This window comes from Vulpes lagopus, chromosome 22 (assembly GCF_018345385.1).
Source record: "Vulpes lagopus strain Blue_001 chromosome 22, ASM1834538v1, whole genome shotgun sequence".
NCBI classification, from domain to species: Eukaryota; Metazoa; Chordata; class Mammalia; order Carnivora; family Canidae; genus Vulpes; species Vulpes lagopus.
In genome coordinates this window covers 6964021-6982042 of record NC_054845.1, presented here as the reverse complement: position 1 = coordinate 6982042, position 18022 = coordinate 6964021, and the positions used below count along the sequence as shown (strand labels likewise).

Below are 18022 nucleotides of genomic sequence, written 5' to 3'. Positions count from 1 at the left end.
CTACTTCTTGATTTTGGCTTGGATCATGGTCATGGGATCAAGCTCTGCATTGGGCTACAGGCTGAGCATGGAGCCTGCTTGGGATTCTCTCTCCAGAGAGAATTTGCTCTCCCTCATCCCCTCCTCGCTGATGCTCTCTCTCTCCCTTTCAAAAAAAAAAAAAGAAAAAGGAAGAAAAAGAAGGCAGGGGACTGTGGTAGATTTTTTTTTTTTTTTTAAAGAGGGAGGAGGGGTAGAGGGAAAGAGAATCTTAAGAAGACTCCCTGCCCAGTGCAGAGCCACATGCAGGCTCACAACCCTGAGATCATGACCTGAGCAGAAATCAAGAGTCTCAGAGGCTTATCAGACCAAGCCACCCAAGGGCCCCTATTTTTTTTTTCCTTTCAGGATTATTGATACACAATGTTATGTTTCAGCTGTACAGCACAGTGATTGGATAAATTTATACATTATGCTATCTATGTTCATGGTAAGTGTAGCTACCAACCATACTGATTAGATTTAAGAGATTTTTGGGATTTTGTTTTGAACAAACTAAATATAAAAGACATATACAAGACTACAAAATTCAAGTGAAATCTCTACTTCAGTAAAGATTCATACTGAAGCTGTTACAACTGAATAATGACATTTGTGATATGCTTTAAAATAATCCAGTTGAAGGGATCCCTGGGTGGCTCAGCGGTTTGGCGCCTGCCTTTGGCCCAGGGCATGATCCTGGAGTCCCGGGATCGAGTCCCACGTCGGGCTCCCTGCATGGAGCCTGCTTCTCCCTCCTCCTGTGTCTGCCTCTCTATCGATCTATCATGAATAAATAAATAAATCTTAAAAAAAAATCCAATCGAGGGTGAAGAAATAGAGTGGATAAAACAAAGTTGGTCATTTGTTGATAAGTATTGATCGGGATGATAGGTAAATGAGTTTATAATATTTAATGTTCATAAATATCTGAAATTTTCCATAATAAAATTATATATGTGTGCATGCACACCCAGACATATTTAATTTATACTTTTCATGTAATCTTTCCAAATGAAATCCTCCTTATTGACTTCCACTTAGAATCTCACTTTGACCTTTTGCTCATTTCAGACTATAGACTGAACAGAACTAGAAAGGCTTCAGGTAAATAGAGATGGCTATGACATTGTGCTACTATACATAATCAATCCTCCAGTCAAAATGAATATTGGATGAATTTTAACCACAGAGAAAAACCTTTACCTAAACATTACTTATATTTTTTTACTGAAATAAAGCAGATTTTAAAAATTAATCTCATTACTGGTACTTTTTTTTAAAAAGATTTATTTATTTATTTATTTATTTATTTATTCAGGAGAGACACAGAGAGAGAGGCAGAGACATAGGCAGAGGGAGAAGCAGAGTCCCCACAGGGAGCCTGATGTGGGACTTGATCTCGGATCCCAGGATCACGCCCTGAACCAAAGGCAGACACTCAACCGCTCAACCACCCAGGCATCCCTTACTGGTACCTTTTTGATCAGTAAAATAATATTTCTAGTGTGCTAAATAACTTCATACAGGGATTATCTTCATGAATTGTTCGGTTGAAAGAACACCTTCCTTGACTGAATGAGGAACTGAGTTATAAGAGATTAGTTCTCTAATTTCTTATGGTGTTATAAAAGATTAGTTGCTGATGAAGTTGGACTACAAAAGATTAACTGGACAATCTGCCCTTACTGACTGGCTATATCAGTCAGGGACTAGTCAGGAAAATTACACCAGTTATTTTAAACAGCAAATTTATTTTTTTATTTTTTATTATTTTTTAAAGATTTTATTTATTCATGAGAGACACAGAAACAGAGAGGCAGAGAACACAGGCAGAGGGAGAAGCAGGCTCCATGCAGGGAGCCTGATGGGGGAATCGATCCCAGGTCTCCAGGATCACTCCCTGGGTTGAGGGCGGTGCTAAACCACTAAGCCACCTGGGCTGCCCTAAACAGCAAATTTAATATAAGGACATTGTTAAACAAGGATTGCAGAACCATGGTGATAAAAAGTGGATACTGGTAACTCCAAGAATTAGGTACCACCTCTTGTCCCCAGGACCACTGGTAGGTTTGATGGTCTGCTGAGAAGACTCATGGACTCAACATATAGTTGTACTCAAGCTATAATTTATTACAGCAAAAGGATATAAAGCAAAATGAGTAAAGGGAAAAGGAGCATGTGGGAACTGGGTGAAACTTCCAAGGGTCCTTTAACCTGTGAAGTAGAATCATACATGACATGCTTAATTCTTCTGACAATTCTGACCACATGTGTGAAATGCTGCCAACTAGCTAAGCCCATTAGAGACTCAGTGTTCAGGGTCTTTATTGAGGGATGATCACATAAGCCTTCTCTACCTGTCATGTATCCAAATTCCAGACTCCACAAGGAAAGCTGATGTTCAGCGTAAACCATATTGCTTGCACAGTTCAAGAACAGCAAGTATCAGTTCTGGGAATGGTGAAAACTTACCTGGCATACAGGTTTTCAAATGCTAAAGACCAACCTTGTAAACAAGTCTTTAAAGAATAGCAGGCAGGCCTGACTTTTCTGCACGCTGCCCTCCTGGAAGGGAACAAGGAAGAACTTGGGGTTATCAGAACTTAGAAGCTTAGTGGAGGGAATCCCAAAATGATGGGACTCAGATTTCTGAGAGGAGGCCACTGTTTAGCTGATACTAGTGCCTGAAAAGCATAAAGGTGACACATCCCCTACTCACAGAGCTGGGATTCAGCTGAGGAGGAAGCATTGGTTGATATTGGTGCATCTGAGGGGGTGCAACAAAGACCATTTGATCCAGTCCTTCACTCCCTAAGAACATAGGAAACAGGTTTAAAAATAAGTAACTTGCACAAACTAGAAAGCAACACAGTCAGCAACTGGAACAGTTGCCTTGTGACCTTGTGTTAGAATGCTGCTTTGTATTCTATGACTCCTTGAAAGATGAAACAGCAACTTTGTAATACTAAAATATTAGAACTGTTTTTAAAAACAGCTCAATTAGAGCAAGTCAAAACTCAGTACTTGAGCTAGTGATTCAAACCAGAAATGTGACCAAGAGAAAAGAGGATAATTGACTACCCAGGAAGGGTCACAAAGCATAACAATATAGTTTAGGGGCTCTTCTCAGCTTTCCAGATTCAGAAATTTTTAGGGCATTTAGAATTTATAAAGAAATTAGACCTAGTTATAAGCAGCTTCACATCCAATCCTAGAATTCCCCTTTTGCTACTCTCTGCCACACACTGTGGCATCTAGTCACAGAATTGCTTCTAGATTCTACAGACACCATTGTGTTTGTTGCCTAACCTGTCCTCTTTTCCTAGAGGGTTCTCCTTCATATCCTCTATTTCCCTTACCCCCTTTCACCTGGCTAATTCCTCCTTCAGCCTATGAAACTGATCCAGTGTCACCCCATCCAGAAACACCTCACCCTAAGAATTATATATAGCTATAGATAGCATGGTTTGATATTTCTGTAGAGTCCCCAAATCCCATAAATACATATAACTATTCCAACCACTTTGTATTATAATTATTTCTATGTATCTTTCTCCCAGCATTGGACTATAAAGCAGCTGAAACACTATAAAGCAGCTGAAATACTAGGGTTTCTGTGGTATTTCTATAATATATGAAAACAGCAGGCAACATATTTTATATTAGGATTACCATTCAAAAAATCTGAGACATAGTTTCTATTCTCCTGTCTTTTTGGTATGAAATGTTCTTTCTTTAAGATTTTTAAAATTTATTATTCATGAGAGACATAGAGAGAGAGAGAGAGGGAGAGAGGCAGAGACACAGGCAGAGGGAGAATCAGGCTCCATGCAGGGAGCCCGACATGGGACTCCATCCCCGGGCTCCAGGATCCCACCCTGGGCCAAAGGAAGTGCCAAACCGCTGAGCCGCCGGGGCTGCCTGAAATGTTACTTCTTTAGTCAGTTTAGCATATAGTATAGCATATAGGTTTCAGATCTTTAAACTCTTGGGTTCTCCACAAGTAGCAAATTTTGTTGAGATTGCTTTTTATTATTATTTTTTAAAGATTTATTTATGAGAAACACAGAGACATAGGCAGAGGGAGAAGTAGGCTCCATGGAGGGAGCCCGATGCAGGACTCCAGGATCCAGGACTCCAAGATCACGCACTGGGCCATCCAGAGATTCCCTTGAGATTGCTTTTAAAGGTGCTTTTGTTACATTAGCAAGTTCTGTTTGCATTGGGATGTGGCCAACCACATGGCCAACCGGATGTAGTTGGTTTAGGCCAGAACAACTACTGTCACTTAGAGCTATCAGTTACTCTCTTACTGATACCTCACTTCATTTCAATTAAGCCTATTTCCCTCTTATATTTTTTCCTTTTACTTTTGAGATTATTTTTCTTCACAGAAAAGAAACAAATGAGTTGGAGAGTGTACTTTGTCTTCAGTTACATTGAGCTGTCTACCTCAGGTAACAGAACTAGTTTTATTATTGTTGCTTCAGACAGAAAGCCTTTGTATTTTCCTTAGCATTTCATCATAAGCGTCAGCTCACTGAGAGTTTAGCCTCTCTCATACTATTTTTCTAGATTTTTGCCATTTTAAAATTCTTCTACTTTCTTCCTACTCAAAATCTCATTTTTATAAGTTATTAAGTTTACAATGTGCTAAACATTTTACTTAAATGTGGGAAAATGGCCTGTCCAAAGCACAATAAAATAATTATATGAAAAGAAAAAACAAAAATAATCAGTCAAAACAAAATTATTGTAGGGCAGTACTTAAAATTGGTAATTCGTATTTTTTTAAAGTTGCATACTTCAAAAAAGTTATATAGCTACAAAATGATTCGTTTCTGATTAACTGTTTAGCAGTTTTAAGCAGAAATAATTAACAAATTGCAATTATTAGATAATCTTAGATTTAATCATAATGTAATTACATAACTTGATTTACTCTTTGGGCTGCATTCTGATATTGTTACGTCTTTATTTTTTTATAAAGATTTTTGTGTATGTATTCATGAGAGACAGAGAAAGAGAGGCAGAGACACAGGCAGAGGGAGAAGCAGGCTCCATGAAGGGAGCCCTATGTGGGGACTCGATACCGGGGACTCCAGGATCACACCCTGGGCCAAAGGCAGGCGCTAAACTGCTGAGCCACCCAGGGATCCCCCATGTCTTTACTTTGAAAAATTAACATTTTAACTTTCTTATGTAGAAGTCTATTTTCCACTCATAGAGGAAAAAATAAAAACTTGAGATTATGATCTACATTCAGAGAATGTTTTACTGCTTAATTACTTAATTTCACATTTAGGACTTTAATGTATAAGAAGTAAATTATTGGGGGCGCCTGGATGGCTCAGATGGTTAAGCATCTGCCTTCAGCTCATGTCTTGATCCCAGGGTCCTGGGAGCCCCAAGACTCCTTATTCAGCGGGAAGCCTGCTTCTCCCTGTCCCTCTGCCTTCCCCCTCTCAGGTTCTCTCCCATGGTATCTTCTCTGTCTCAAATGAATAAATAAAAAATCTTAAAAAAAAAAGAAAAGTAAAGAATGTGGTGGTTTTCAATTTAAGAAGAGATGATTGCAGAAACATCATGTTGGGGAAAATAGATTCCAAACTAAAAAATGAGTCAAAACACAACTAGTTGCATAGCTTTAGGGAACTTAATAATAAATGAACGTTTAAGTCAGTTAATGTTGGCATCTGAATACAAAATGTTTATCAGTATTACCTATGTAGATGACTATCAGGGGATGTACAGATTTTTCTAAATCCTCAACTGTTTTTAAAATGCATGTTACTGAGTTCTGTATGATTGTCCATCTCTATATTACTGAATCTTAAAGAAGTCAGATTTCTGGCTGAGTATGTCTTCATTTTTACTTTTGTTTTTTTTTTTTTTTTCATTTTTACTTTTGTTTCTCGAGTACAGATCTTCATATCCTCTTACTTTTTCAGGCATCTTCAAAAAACAAGAAAACCTATAAAAGAGGAATCTGATGCTTAATCTAAAGGGTGCTTTATCTTAAACCATCAGTGCAGCCTTTATGATATATAAACAAACTAGATATATATAGATAAGGCGGTCATGCTTTAATATTGCCCTGCTGCCGTTCTTCAAGGCATATTGCAAATTCCTCAGCATCTTTACTCAGTACATCCTTAGATTACCAGTACATTATAAAACGTTTTCTTAGGAACACCCAGATGCAAGAAATGCATAGGGCAAGGTGTGTGGGAAGGGGAATCAGAGCTTCCACTCTCTGAGTGTGCCACTTTTCCTAGTGGCCATATGTTTACTAACCCAGAGGTTCTCCTGATTTATTTATTTATTCTTTGTAGGCCTCCTTTCATATTTTGTCCTTTTTGCTAAAGCCTAATTTTACCAGGAAGCTTATTTATTCATATTAGCATCTTTATGCTTGAATATTTGTAATTATTATAGTGTGTAATTTTTGCCAACACCCACCTTCTTAAATAGTCTTCCCTTTAAGAATCTCTGGCGTAATAGAAAATATGTATACTGAATATATTTATATATATGTATTAATAAATACATAAAACACTCAACCCTTGAGGAATAAGACAAGTGAGGAAAGATTTTTACTTTTCACTTAATATCTTTGGAGGGATACTTTTTAAAAAAAGATTTATTTGAGAGAGACAGTGAGCAAGAGAGAGCACATGAGCAGGGCAGAGGGATAGGGAGAAACAGGCTCCTTGCTGGGTGGGGAGCCTGATGTGGGACTCAATCCCAGGACCCTTGGATCACGACCTGAGCCGAAGGCAGACACTTAACTAACTGAGCTACCCAGGTGCCCCTGGGTGGGGTGACACTTCTGAATAATTGGTAACATACTTTTTTGGAAGCAAAACTAAATTACCCATGACATTGGACTTGTCAATGATTTGCTGAATAGGATATCAAGTGCACAAACAACAAAAGAAATAAGAAAAAATTTTACTTCGTCAAAATTAAACATTTTGTGCATGAAAGGGTACTGTCAATCAAGTGAGAAGTCAATCCCTAGTGAGTTAGAGAAACTCTTGTGTGTCTCCTTTACTACCCACACAAAACGCTTCACTGCTGTTTGCCAAATGTGTGGAAGTTTTTCCTACACCAAGTAATTCTGTGCAATACCAGCTGGGTGTTATTACCATTTAAGTCAATTCCAACACTACCTGTACCTGGAGATAGTGTCAGATCCCACAGGTCAAGGGCTTAGTCCCTCAAGACTGTTCCCATCTGACTTCAGATGCCAGTTACCCACAACTTCTGTCTCATTTGGCTAGAAATCAGAGGTTCTACAACCCTCTTGGGTTTGAGGTTTACCAGTTTTTTAAAGGATATGATAAAGGATACAGATGAACAGCCAGATAAAGAGATACATAGAGCAAGTCTGGGAGTGTCCCAAGTACAGGAGCTTCTATCCTGTGGAGTTGGGGTGTGTTACCTTCTCAGTGTGGATGTTTCCTAGCCTGGAAACTCCCTGAACTCTGTACTATTGGGATTTGATGGAGTTTACAGACACAGGCATGATCAATTATTAACTCCATTTCTGTCTCTCTCCTCTTTGGACAGGTTGGGGGAGTGGGGCTGAAAATTCCAAGCTTCTAATTATGGCTTGATCTTTCTGGTGACCAGCCTCTCTGTCTAGGAGCCCATCAGAGTCTCCTCAGTGAACAAAAGATGCTCATATTGCTCTCATCACTTAGGAGTTCTCAAGGGTTTTAGGAGCCATGTGTCAGGGATGGGGTCAAAGAACAAATATTAGAACAAGAGATATTCCTACTGCTCTTATCACTTAGGAATTTACAAGAATTTCAGGAGATCTGTGTTAGGAACTGGAGACACAGACCAATGTACAATTGTTCTATTATCTCACTTAGAGAGTGAAAGACGATATTTGCAAACCATATATCTGAGAAGGAATTAAGTTTCAGGATATATAAGATGTCCTAGAATTTAACAAGAACAAACAAAACCCACCTCAATTTAAAAATGGGTAAAAAGGGGCATATAGCTGGCTCAGTTGATAGAGCATGTGACTCTTGATCTCCAGGTTGAGTTCGAGCCCCACACTGGCTGCAGAGATTTAGGCAAAGACTTAAAAAAAAAAAAAAAAAGAAGAAGAAGAAGAAAGAAAATAGGCAAACACTTAGACATTTCTCTAAAAGATGTACGAATGGTTAATATAGGTATATGAAAAGATGCTTAACATCCTTAGCCAGTAGGGAAATGCAAATCGAAATTACAATGAAACACCACTTCATACCTACTAGGATGGTTATGAAAAATGTAGGCACAGAAAATAAGTGTTGGTGAGGATATGGAGGGATTGGATTCCTCATGCATTGCTAATGGGAATGTAAAATGGGGTAGCTGCTGTGGAAAACAGTTTGGCAGTTCCTCAAAAAGCTAAACATAGAATTATCATATTACTCAGCAATCCAACTCCTAGGTATAGATATACCCAAAATAATTATTTAAAGCAAAGACTCAAACAGGGTTTTGTTTTCTTTTGTTTTTTTAAGATTTTATTTATTCATGAGAGATACAGAGAGAGGCGCAAAGACACAGGCAAGGTGAGCCTGATGTGGGGACTCCATCCTTGAACCGGGATCATGCCCTGAGCCAAAGGGGACTGGAAGAGGGGGAAGCCACTGAAAGGTTAAGAGTGACTAATCACTTATTAAAGGTTAAGTGTAAAAGCTGGAGGGCATTCTTGGCAGTAAAGAGTCTCATTGGTTGGAGTTAGCAAAAAAAGGCACTGGGTGGCTTAGTCAGTTAGGTGTCTGCCTCTAGGTGGGTCATGATCTCAAGGTCCTGGGATCGAGCCCTGCATTAGGCTCTCTGCTTGGCAGAGTCTCCTTCTCCCTTTCCCTCTGGCCCTCCTCTCTACTTGTGTTCTGTCTCGAATAAATGAATAAAAGCTTTAAAAAAAAAGCTGATAGTCAGCGGTTTAGGGTTTAATATTAAGAGTAGCAGATCTCCAAAACTTGACAGAATTTTCAGCTTTAGCATATCTCTTAGATAAAGTAAGGGCCCTGATTGGGAAAGACTGCAATCCTAAGAAATAGGGCAAGGACATCTGGGTCAGTGCACTCAAGAATCTTGAAATCCTAGATTTCTCTGAATCCTCTAGGCCTACAGAAGTAGGCCTAATTGTCCTTGTTAAAAAGCTTGAAGGACATACAAGACTTTTGACTTATAAGACAACAGGTGTCCCACTCAGGAACTTTCTATATGTTCCCTGCTGGACACTAGACCAGTAACTGGGGTTAAATCATACTTCACCTAGCCAGGAAAATGCTGGATCTGCTAAGGGAGGAAAGGAACATCTCAAAGGAGCTGAAGGCCCCAGGCACTATCAGGAATTGAAAAGTGGCATAAGGAACTAAAATCTGAGAGTCCTAGATCAGGGGAGAGGGGTAGGTAGCAGAACAACATTGGTTAGCAAGGATTTATCACTATGAAAGCACTATCCCACGATATGAAGTACCCTGACAAGGATCTGGGAAGGCAGTACTAATGCTGCTAGGGTGGCTCTTAGAAACTCAGAGAAAGTAAAGGCCCATATTGAGTGGCAGGAATGGCAGGACTACAGTGGAAGATGGTAGAAGAGGGGATGACTAAAAGAGTCAAAAAAGTGGCTATGCTAGAGTAGAAATTCAATGTGAAAGCCAAAAAACTTAGCAGATAATTATGTCCCATGGGAAGGCTTAGAGGCAATAAGGAATATGAGAGAGGCACCAACATCACTGAACAGGTCTGAAACTAGGGTGAAGTGAATGAGGTACTTGCCTTAGGTGCAAAATTTAAGAGGGTACTAAAAAGCTTAGTAACCAATATGATCTTTGATATATTTTTAAAAATCAAAATTAATGCATAAAATCCATATGAACAAGATACCAAAATCTTAAATACAGGATCAATATAACTGATTTTTCCTTTGTCTCCGACTCCAATATGGCCAGGGAAAGCACTGTTAATTATGGTGGCTGTCTCTAAAAGGCTTCAGGTAATAGTAACAGAAAGTTACAGAGCTGAGCTCTGTGATAACAATGGGAATGATGGGATCCCAAAACAGAGGCCAAGTAGTAATGCTGAACCATCAGAAGCAAGGTGAGCACAATTATAATTAGCACAGAGCTGGAATGGCTGCCTGGGGAGTCCTAATCTGAGTGATATATAGATGGTTAATACAGTAGGATTTCCTTAGAAATTGATGAGCTGGGGATCCCTGGGTGGCTCAGCGGTTCGGCGCCTGCCTTTGGCCCAGGGCACGATCCTGGAGTCCCGGGATCGAGTCCCGCATCCGGCTCCCGGCATGGAGCCTGCTTCTCCCTCTGCCTGTGTCTCTGCCTCTCTCTCTCTATCTGTGTCTATCATAAATAAATAAATCTTAAAAAAAAAAAAAAAGAAATTGATGAGCTATACATTTTTTTATTTTATTTAAACTTTTTATTTATTTTATTTATTTATGATAGGCACACAGTGAGAGAGAGAGAGAGAGAGAAGCAGAGACACAGGCAGAGGGAGAAGCAGGCTCCATGCACCGGGAGCCGGACGTGGGATTCGATCCTGGGTCTTCAGGATCGCGCCCTGGGCCAAAGGCAGGCGCCAAACCGCTGCGCCACCCAGGGATCCCTTGATGAGCTATACAATGGTGTTGTTCAATCTATTAGAACTAGGAGAAATCAAGGATTGATGTTCAGGAGGCTGAAGGCAGCTATTGGGGAAAAAAAAAAAAAGTGGTTCTTTAGTTTTCAAACCTGAGCTAGTTTTCAACTTAGAATGATTTGGTTTCAGACCATCTGAAAGGGAAACTAGGTCCCCAGGAAGGATATAACACAAAAGTATGTGTTAATGAATCTCCTAGTACTTCTCCAAAGGCACCTATCATTTGCTTGGGTAACTATACATTGGGAAGAGTGGAATAATCTAATATTTTGAGGGCCATGAACACATGTCCAAGTGGACATTGATACACAAAGTGTCACAGTGGCTTGTTAGAGTGGTGGTGGATGGGGTCATAAATGGAGTCCTGGCCCACATCTGGCTCATAGTACCAAGTGTCATTTCCAAAATTCTTAAATGTATAATTGTAACGAACATACTTAGAAGTTGGCCAAACTCCCATATAGGTTCCATAGCCTATAGAATAAGAACATAGTGGGGAAGGCTACTTAATAGCTCCCCTATAGCCTTCCAAGATTGTAAATAAAAAATATTATTATATTCTAGGCAGAGATTAGTGCCTTAAAGACCTACAGCATGCAATGATGGTGATCCATATTATATAAGTCAGGTCCTTACAAAGGCTACACAGATCCTAGAGGACAATGGTGAGTTATCACATTCAACCAAGTAGTAGCTTCAGTTGCAGTTGCTGTGCCAAACATGGTATCTAGAGCAGATTAACCGATTAACATGACCTCAAGTATATAGTATACCAGTAATGCTCAACCAGCTGAGCCACTCAGGTGCCCCTAAAATAAATACACATTTTAAAAAAAGATTAATTGTTTTCCATCCCTAACAATGAGGAGGATTTAAAAGTGTGATTCTCCTGTACTGGACAGAGGTACACATTTTAAGTTTTACCCCTGAATTATGTTAACTCCCCTACAATATAATCTATCATAATAACTACCATAATATATTTTTTAAATATTTTATTTATTTATTCATGAGAGACACAGAGAGAGAGAGAGGCAGAGACACAGGGGGAGGGAGAAGCAGGCTTCATGCAGGAAGCCCGATGGGGGACTGGATCCTGGGACCTCAGGATCACGCGCTGGGCTGAAGGTGGCGCTAAACTGCTGAGCACCCAGGCTGCCCCTACCATAATCTTAAAAAAAAAAAAAAAAAAAAATTGAGAGAGAGAGAGAGAGAGAGCAAGCAAGCGCCTGCAAAAGTAAGGTGGAGGAGCAGAGGGAGAGAGAGAAGCAGACTCCTCACTGAGCAGGGAACCTGATGTGGGGCTCGATCTCAGGACCCTGAAATTATGACCAGAGCCAAAGGCAGACATTTAACCAACTGAGCCACCCATGTGCCCCTAGTCTTTTTTTTTTTTTTTTTAATAGAGTGAGCATGAGCAGGGAGGAGGGGCAGAGGTAGGGGAAAACGGACAAGCAGACTCTCCACTGAGCAGGAAGCCCAATGTAAGGCTCTATCCCAGGACCCTGAGATCATGACCTGAGCTGAAGTCAGACGCTTAACTGACTGAGCCACCTAGGTGCCCCAATTCTATCATATAATCTTAAGCAATATGGACATCTGGACGTACAGCAAAACATTATTGATGCACTGTGTTCATCCTGTTAATAATACTAGATGACCAGCAAATGGTAATTACTTGGGAAACCTTGGAAAGACATTTTCTCCAGAGTGTGGAAAGTAAACCCAAAGAAAATAGAAGGTCTGCTCCATTAGTGATATTTTTAGGGCAGGATTTCTCAACTGTGGCGCTATTGACATCCTGTGCCAGAAAATTTATAGTTTTGGGGAGCTTTCCTGTACAACATAGGATGCTGAATAGTGTCCCTGACCCCTAGATGCCAGCAATTTCTCCCTTTAAGTTGCTCTATGTATTACAGTCCAGTTTAGGGAGACAGACACATAGAAACAATGATAATACAAAGTAATTACTTAGAAGTCTGTGGCATTGGGATCCCTGGGTGGCGCAGCGGTTTGGCGCCTGCCTTTGGCCCAGGGCGCAATCCTGGAGACCCGGGATCGAGTCCCACATCGGGCTCCCGGTACATGGAGCCTGCTTCTCCCTCTGCCTGTGTCTCTGCCTCTATCTCTCTCTCTGTGACTATCATAAATAAATAAATAAATAATTAAAAAAAAAAAAAAAGAAGTCTGTGGCATTTTAGGAGCATGGCACAGAAGTATCAAAAAGCATGTAATCCAGATCTCACTCCTAGGGTTAGGTTCCTGGGTAGGGTGACACTGGGCCATTTTGACAGGATGAGAAGTTAGCCAAGTGAAAGATGGAAGAGAAAATGGGGGTGGAAATAGGGAGGAGGACCTCTAGGCAGAGAATAGAGTTGTGACAACCAAAAATGTCTCTAGACTTTCAGGGAATCCCTAGAAGACCAAATCATTTCTAGCTGAGAACCACTGTTTTAGGAGCATAGTGGCCTGGGGGATGCCTGGATATCCCCTCCAAAGTAAAGGACAAACTATTGCATCCTCTATCTCCTATCATTAAGAAGGAAGCACTACGCTGAGTCTCTTTGGGTTCTGGTGCCAACAAAAACTGATGGTTTTGTAGTGTAGCTGTTACTATTATTGCCAACTTGTTGACTCTGGTACCTGCTGACAACAGAGCACCTGTCACTGACCTAAGGATCCTAGTCTTGACCCAACATTCTCAGCTCTCCTTCACAAATTATATTGTTTTTCTGGTCCTCATATGCCCCGTTACTCTACTTCCTACCAATTTCTTAGTTCAGCTAGTGACAGCAGGTAGCCTAAGGTGAATCAATAATGACAATGTTTCCTGCTTTTATGTACATCTACCATGGAGAATCCAACAGCAAAAATTATGTGGCTGATACCCTTGTATTAGCTAACAGAGGCAATACAGAGCAAGAAAGTTTGGAAGATAGCTTCATTTAACATTCATTCATTCATTCATTCATTCATTCACTCAACATTGTAGTAGTACTGCCAGTACCTGTGGTACTATCCTGCCTCATGCTGTTTTCCCTCACCCCTTACTTTACTCTGGACACATATAGAGACCTCAAGCTCATTCCCACTGTGGCACATATGTGCTTACTATGTCTGGAATACTCTTCTCCCCCAGTCCTCATTCCCTTATTTCATTTAAAAAAATTATTTATTTACTTAAGATTTTATTTATCCATTCATGAGAGACAGAGAGAGAGACAGGGAGAGGCAGAGACACAGTCAGAGGGACAAGCAGGCTCCATGCAGGGAGCCCGACGTGGGATTTGATCCTGGGTCTCCAGGATCAGGTCCTGGGCCAAAGGCAGGCGCTAAACCACTGAGCCACCCAGGCTGCCCCCGTATTTCATTTTAGTATCTGTTGAAATGTCATTCCCTTGGAGATCTCACCTTTTCTGTTCCACCTATTCTTCCATCCTGCCCGCTCTCCGTTTTTTATATTTTTTCTTCATAGTATTTGACAGTACCTGAAACTATATACACACATAGTTCTTAATCTCTCTCCCTCAAACAATCTAAGCTCCATGAGGACAGTGTCTTGTTCACCATTGTATTCCCAGAATCTAAAATAATGTCTGCTAATTCTACTACTGGGTATTTACCCAAAGAGTATGAAAACACTAATCCTAAAAAAAAATATATGCAGCCCTATGTTCACTGCAGCATTATTTACAATAGCCAAAATATGGAAGCAATCCAAGTGTCTATCAATAGATGAATGGATAAAGAAGATATGGTGTATATATATCATGGAATATTACTGAGCCATAAAAAGGATTAAACATTGCCATCTGCAGCAACATGGATCTAGAGGGTATAATGCTAAGTGAAACAAGTCAGTCAGAAAAAGACAAATGCCATGATTTCACTCATATGTGGAATTTAAGAAACAAATGAACAAAGAAAAAATGAACAAAAAAATCAGGCTCTTAAATATAGAGAACAAACTGGTGGTTATCAAAGGGAAGGTGAGTGGGTGACTGGTGAAATGGGTAAAGGGATTAAGAGTACACTTACCCTGAATAGCACTGAGTAATGCATAGATTGTTGAATCAGTGTATTGTGGACCTGAAACTAATATGACCCTGTATGTTAATTATACTTGAAAAAAAAAAAAGTGATAGCTATACACAAGTTATAGAGGACTATAACTAGGATGATTCTATTTACATAAAAGTTTAAAAAGCAAGCAAAATAAAACTACATACTTGATGATTACATACATAGGCAGTAAAAGTATAAAAAACTATGAGGGAATAATTAACACAAAATTCAAAACAGTGGCTATTTCCAGTATGACTGGTAGAGCTCTACTTGAGGCAAGGAACATTGGAATCAGCACACAAAAGGCTAATTAATAAGGTTCTTGGGTAGCAGCTGCATGGGAAATTGTAACGCACATATACAATGTATATACAGTGTGTATACAATGTGCTCCCTAACTTAAAAACTGGTGTACAATAGGTATTCATTAAATATGTATTAATAGGTTCTCAATATTTTTTGAATGAATGATTGGTGAGATTTTCCTTTGTCATTTATTTTTTAAAATATTTTTTTATTCATTTGAGAGAAACAGAGAGAGAGCAAGTGAGGGTGGGAGCAGAGAGAGAGGGAGAAGCAGACTCCCCACTGCGTAGGGTGCCTGACCTGGGGCTCTGTCCCAAAACCCTGGGATCATGACCTGAGCCAAAGGCAGACACTTAGCTGACTGATAGAGGCATCCTTACCTTTGGTATTTATGTCAATCAGGTTTTAACTGGAGAAACAGATTGGTAGGAGACACATATTAAGAGATTTCTAACAGGAAATTGGTTTATGGAGTTGTGGACATTGGCTAAGAAAGTCCAAAATCTGAAGGACAGACCATCAGTAAGGGCAGGCTGGAATTCTCCAGCATAAGATGAAGTTGCTGTCCACAAGTAGAATTTCTTCTGCATCGGGGAAGCCTAAGTTCTGCTGTAAAAGCTTTTCAACTGATTGAATTAGATCCACCCAGCTTATCTAGGACAATTTCCTTTACTTAAAGTCAATTATTATGGACTTACAGCACATCTATAAAAGCCTTCATAGCAACACCTAGGTTGGTATTTGAATAGCCAAGGGCTGAAGCTTAGCCAAGTTGACATCACAGTGCTCCAGGCACCTAATGCTTCTTTCTGTGTCACAATCCCTTAGTTGTCTAGGATACCTATTCAGACTTGATTTATATGTGTTCTGAATCTAGATATTTCACCATTATGAATCAGGGAGAGCTCTCAGTTGACTTTCAACTAGAAAAAGAGGCTAGTTAACGAATTCATGCTGAGATGTTAATATACTGCTGTTCTGTTCTAGTTAGGCCTGGCATAGCTGGAAGGAAGAGAAATCTATCCAAGTTAGTTCAAGAAAAGCAGTACTATTTAAAGAATGGGCCATTAGTTTGGGGCTGGAGATGGTTCTGGATTTAGGGTGGCTGTGGGGACTTGAGCAGCAGGAATTTGTGATTCCTCAGTCTTATGTCATTAAAGTGACGTTCTCCTTTGATTCTTTCTGTTTCAATAGCAACCAGCAAGTTCCTTTCATACTTCCAGTTCAGATTTCCAAGTGAAGGAATTTTGGCTTAGCCAATAACTTCTATTTTTAAGGGTAGAATGTCCTGTATTCCAAACCAGGTTCTATGTGGCTGGCCAGGTGCCTCTTTCTTCCAGGAGAACAACCAGTTCTGTTTCCCTGAGCAGAGACTTTGGTGAGGTAAGTTGAAGCTAAAAGGAAAAGTCAGGCATGACAGGCACACTGACTTATTTAGAATATCATCTCAAGGTTATCTTTTATTTAACTGAGTAATGCATTAAATTTTCAAAAATAAGACTACTTTTCAAACTTTAGGCATAACTGAAAGGGAAACAGAAAGTTTTGGATTTAGGCCTTGGGTAGGTAGAGTGTGATATTCTTTTGATACCGGAGACTGCTAGGAAACATTACACATCAAGATTGTGGGCTATTTATCCATAACAGTCCTCCTTTTACCTTAGAAAAGATGGTCTTGATAAACTGTCAGTGGCTTTCCCATAGCACAAAACTTTAAGGCCTTTATAGTTTCATTCCCCAAAGGTAAATTGAACAAGTTATATGTTTAACATTCTGCAAAATTATTATATCCTGCTTTTTTGCCCAGAAAAATTATGTATGCTTGCTACTTTGTAATATTTTTTTGAGACTCAGAAAAGCCAGCCTCCAAGTACCCCTGATAAGTAAAAGAATGGTGGTGCCTGGTTGGCTTAGTCAGTAGGGCATGCAACTCTTGATCTCAAGCTCATGAGTTCAAGTCCCATGTTGGATGTAGAGCTTACTTCAAAAGAAAAGGAATGGATTTTCCTTAGAAATTGGATGACAGGGCAGCTCTGGTGGCTCAGTGGTTTAGCACCGCCTTCAGCCCAGGGTATGATCCTGGAGACCTGGGATCGAGTTCCACGCTGGGCTCCCTGCATGGCGCCTGCTTCTCCCTCTGTCTGTGTCTCTGCCTCTCTCTCTGTCTCCAGTGAGTAAATTAAAAAAAAAAAAATTGGATGACATCACTGTCAATTGTTTAGACTACAAAAGACCAGATCACCTTTTCTAATTTTTGAAACAAAAAGCTTCACCAGAAAAGGGCAGGAAATGTATTTTAAATGATATCTGAATATTATTTATTAATATTGAAAGTGGAAAGTAAAAGGTACTTGTTGAAAAACTTGTTACTTCCTGTCTGAATGTCCAAGTCATTGTTTTATTAAAGATAAATTAGTCTTTCGAAGACGACTAAAAGAAGGGAATCTCCTTTGGGAAATTTTCTCTTTCCTCACTATTCCATAGGGCCTTTGCCTTACAAAAGTTAACTTAAGGGCACCCCTGGTGGCGCAGCGGTTTAGTGCTGCCTGCAGCCCGGGGTCTGATCCTGGAGACCAGGGATCGTGTCCCGTGTTGGGCTCCCTGCATGGAGCCCGCTTCTCCCTCTGCCTCTCGGTCTCTCTCTCTCTCTCTCTCTGAATAAATAAATTAAAAAAAATACTTGCAAAAGTTAACTTAATACCTAGTAACCTAAAGAAATATGCATGTAATACAAAGTGGCCAGCAGATGCAGCTTCTATCTTAGAATGAAAAGGACATGTGACACCTACTTTGCACATGCTTTTCATTTTTTTTTTTAAATATAGTTTATTTCTAGAAATCTGTACACCCAATGTGGGGCTCGAATTTACCACTGTAAGATTAAGAGTCGCATGTTCTTTCAACTGAGCTGGCCAGGCGCTACATCTTTAATACATTCCTTTTGTGTACTATA

The 18022-nt window shown here is 39.9% G+C and overlaps 1 protein-coding gene across 4 annotated transcripts in view; it reads left to right on the top strand.

The window, feature by feature from the left end:
* SF3B1 (splicing factor 3b subunit 1) overlaps positions 1-18022 on the top strand; it is a 62614-nt gene that overhangs the window by 2372 nt on the left and 42220 nt on the right. The gene's annotated exons all lie outside the window — the stretch shown is intronic.